Source organism: Galeopterus variegatus, unplaced genomic scaffold (genome assembly GCF_000696425.1).
Source record: "Galeopterus variegatus unplaced genomic scaffold, G_variegatus-3.0.2 Scaffold1614, whole genome shotgun sequence".
Taxonomy (NCBI): Eukaryota; Metazoa; Chordata; class Mammalia; order Dermoptera; family Cynocephalidae; genus Galeopterus; species Galeopterus variegatus.
Window position 1 is genome coordinate 226,108 of NW_007727725.1, and position 4,229 is coordinate 230,336.

A 4,229-nucleotide genomic window follows, 5' to 3' on the forward strand; every position below is an offset into this window, starting at 1 on the left:
CCCCCCCCCCCCCCCCCCCAGGCCCCCTGTTCAGGCCGCGCCGCCGAAGGCCGAGTCCGCCCGTGACTGCAGCGCGGGGCGCACCTGCAGATACCAGGGCTGTCCCTGCGGCTGAGAGAGGCACGGGCCGAGGTGAAGGTGCGCAGGACCGCCGAGTCTCAGGCGCTCCAGGGGCTGGGGTCAGGGCCCAGTGGTGCTGGCGAGCCACCCCTTCCTGCGAGAATGCCACAGGTGGGCTTGCTGCTGGGTCCTGGGGCCACTGATGTCCCCACCTGAGCAGAGCCCGGGACAGGGTGAGAAAGGGTCCTTGGCCGGGCTGGAAGCAACCCTTGGTGGTCCGCAGGCTGTGCTTAGATCCCTAGTACCCATCCTGGAGCTATAGACCCCAGCCCCCAGGACCAGGGCTCCTCCATGAGGTGGGGTGCAGACAGGGCTGGAAGGGGTGGGGGGCGGTCCCTGGGCTCTGGGACAGGGCTGCATTCAGAGCAGTCCTTGAAAGGGGCCAGGCAGTTAGCTGGTGAGGCTCCAGCTTGAGATAAGCAGTTTTGCAAATGTCTGATTTAGCCCCTCCTCCAGGAAGAGAGAGCCCCTGAGATCCTTGGTCACCTGTGCCCCAGGAGGTGGCCCTCCCTGTGTGGACAACCTCTGATCTTCAGGGCCTTCCTCCCTCCACCCTCTGAGACCTGATCACTTCTTTCCATCTGTGTCCCATCTCCTGGCTAGATGGTAAGGGGGCTGCCAGCAGGGGTCTGTGGAGATGCCTTTGAGTCCTCAGAGTGCCCAGCAGCAGTGGGGGAATGGCAGTTGCCTGACAAGTCACTCGGAGCTTGTCCCTAAATACCCTGTCTGCTGTCCACAGGGCCTGCAAGATACACCTGAGCCCCAGCAAAGTGACCGTTGTGCTCCCACCTGCTCTGGTTCCCGGAGCCCTGAGCTCTGGCTAGACCACCTTGCAGTCCCAGCATCAGTGCCCACCCACCTTCCACTGTCCACCCCTCCCTGTGCAGTGTCAGCCTCTCCAGTTGAGGGATAACGGGAGACTGAGATGGTTAATGGTCAGTGGGAGGCCCAGTGTGAGAGCCAGAGGGCCTCTGTGGTAGCTGAAGAGAAATCCCACCTCCTGCGGTGGAAGTGCTGATACGGCCCAGCAGCCGGCTGAAGGTGAGTGAGGACCAGCTGCTGCAGGCAGGTCTGCATGCTTGGCCAAGGCCCTTGGGTGAGAGAACCTGGGATACTGAAACACAGGCTGGGACGGTGTGGAAGCCCCGAGGATGTGGCTCTGTAGCCCCCTGACCCGTCAGAGCTTGCAGAGAGGTCAGCCAGCCCTCCCTCTGTGCAGCGGCCTCCCCCACAAGGCAACAGGTGCCCTTGTTGGGGCTGCTCACCTGGCCTCCTGGCTGCCAGGCCAATGACTGGGGAGAAAGTCCAGTGTAACCTGGATGAGGACCTGCTGGGCCTGATCAGAGAGCAGAGAGGTCACATGTCAGAGGAGCAGCAAGAGCCAGGGCAGTACCACTGGAGGTGGATTGGATCAGACTGGGGTGGATTTGGAGGGTGCTTCATCCAGGGGGACAGAATAGAAGGCTGGATAAGCAAGCAGTGTTGACTTGGAGGCACTTTCTTGGAACATGGGATTTAATCCCCTGGCAGTGTCTTTAGGTCAGGGCAAACTCAAATCTGGGATGGCTCATAGAAGCCTGGAGAAAGAGATGGCTCATGCTGAGGAGCAGAGATGCCAGAGTTGCCCTTGCAGGTGGCAGAGGGAGGAACAGAGAGGTGGATGGCAGGGACTTCAATAAAAAATCACAATCTTTTATTCTGTACTTAGACATGGCTAACTTTTTAATCTGGCAAAGGTTGATGGCAGAGGTGGCCAGGCCACCAGGAGGAAGGACCAGACACCATCTTGATGAGTATGCACTGTAGAGTCCTACAGCCATCTACTTGGGTGACTGGATGCTGGGCAAAGGGGACTATCAAGACATTTTGAATGATAATTGGACCCTGGTACTTGGAGACCCAAAGCGTTCCCGCTGGCTTCCATGTTAGAGAAGGGGTTTATAGGGTCAGGGAATAAAAGGAATCCTGGCTAAAGTGTTGGTGACAGCGGGTCCCCTGGGCTAGCAGACCACCCAGTGGTCATTTCCCTGGTCCTCGGGTGTGTAGTTGTAATTCACGTACTTGGTGGTTGGAGTAACCACAGGCTGAGTTGCAAGCCTGTTTGATAACAGACATCATAGTAGGGAATCCCAAGAGGAAACCTTTGACCCTTCCCCCTCCATGGCTAAGACAGTAAATCACGAACAATATCTTGGGACGATGGTGCCACCATTAAAGACCTAACGGAGGCAGGGCTTGTGGACCCTCACGTGTGTTTAATTCCCTGGCCTTGACTTGCAGCAACTGATACACTCTGGAGATGGCCTGTAGACCTCCACGGTTCAACCCAGTAGGAGCTCCACTCGCATCTGCTGTGTGACGTGGTGTTGTTGCTACAGCAGGTCGATGAGGCCCCTGACTGGCCATTGTGTCCCTTTCCACTCCAGTCGGAGAGGAGGGTCAGGAATGTGCTGCATTCATGTGGGAAGGACCGAGTACTCGCTCACGGTTCAGCATCAGGGTCGGGCTAACTCGTCTCTATCCTAACATAGTCTGAGAGATCCAGACACCTGGACATCCCACAGGAGATGACCCTGCGAGTACTCGCTCACGGTTCAGCATCAGGGTCGGGCTAACTCCTCTCTATCCTAACATAGTCTGAGAGATCCAGACACCTGGACATCCCACAGGAGATGACCCTGACCCATTGCAGAGGCGACATCAAGGGCAGGAGGGAGAGCAGGAGGCCAGTGCACTAGAGGCCTTGTGAGACGCACATGCTCTGTGGGTGGGAGACAAGCCCCAGGGACCTGAATTTCAGGGAAGTGGTTGCGGGGGGTCTGTGGTCAGGGTCGTGCCAGGACATCCCTCCAAAGTGAAAGACAAATTGCTGCCTCTTTCGTCCCCTGGCAGGTTCTGAAGGTAACACATTCCACTCTCAGGAATGCTGCTCTGACCCATTGCTCAGGTGATACCGAGCTGCCAACTGGGAGGTGTGGGAGCTGGACTGTCCATGCAGCAGACCCTGGCTGGGTGCAGCAACCCTGCATATGGGCCACATGACCTAGCAGACCCTGTGGCGCTGGAGGTGTCGGTGTGGGAGAAGGCACCGTGGAGCTCACACAAGTCCTGGTGGGAACATCATGGGCTGGCCAGGCCTGAAGGAAGGCCACACCTGTGAATATTCACCTTCAGAGAAATGCTTCCTGCCTCCCGAGCAGGTGGGCAGTCCAGCCAACATCTCTGCACTGCAGGGACACCAGGCCCTGGCATCGGGTTGGACCCGTCAGGGGAAGCCAGGCACTTGCTTTGGGGCCCCGCAGGGACCCTGTTGTTCCTATCCCCTCCCTCCTGCGAGGGTCCTGGTAACGGCTGTCAGCACATGGCCCTGCCATGTTGACTTTCTATTGTTTCTCCAGGCAGTACTGACAGCAGTGGTCACACAACAGTGGCACACCTCCTGAGGCACCCAGCGTGCCATATGCCAGACACTGCGTTACACTGTAACACCTGAGGGCAAGGACTCACTGCATGTCCCCTCACGTCTGCAAGGCAATGCTCGGCACAGAACGGGCCCTGGTAGGGGCTGCCGAATCAGTAAGTCCTGGAGTCTCCAAAATGCAGGCTCTTCAGGGCCCTGGGTTCTGTGGAGATTCACAGGACACCTGATACCCTAGAAGCCCCCTCCTGGTTTGAGCAGAGGTACATCCCACCTCAGATGTGGGGTTGATCTGTGGGGTCTGTGGGGGGTGCAGCCGACCTCACGCTGTAGCAGTGTACCCACATGCCCCCTTTTCATAAAACCAACACAGGCTTTCCTTAGATGGCTCTGGAGGGACCTGGCTCTTTGGCCTTTACTGCCTCTTGGGTGGACGTGGGGGGTGCAGCCGACCTCACGCTGTAGCAGTGTACCCACATGCCCCCTTTTCATAAAACCAACACGGGCTTTCCTTAGATGGCTCTGGAGGGACCTGGCTCTTTGGCCTTTACTGCCTCTTGGGTGGAGGAGGCTTCCCTCTGCCTGTCCCACGATGGCGGCCGCATTCTGATGCTCTAGCGTTGTAGGTGGGCTGGGGTCTGTCTCCTCCTTACCGCACACATTTTCAGACTGAAGGTGTGTGACTGCGATC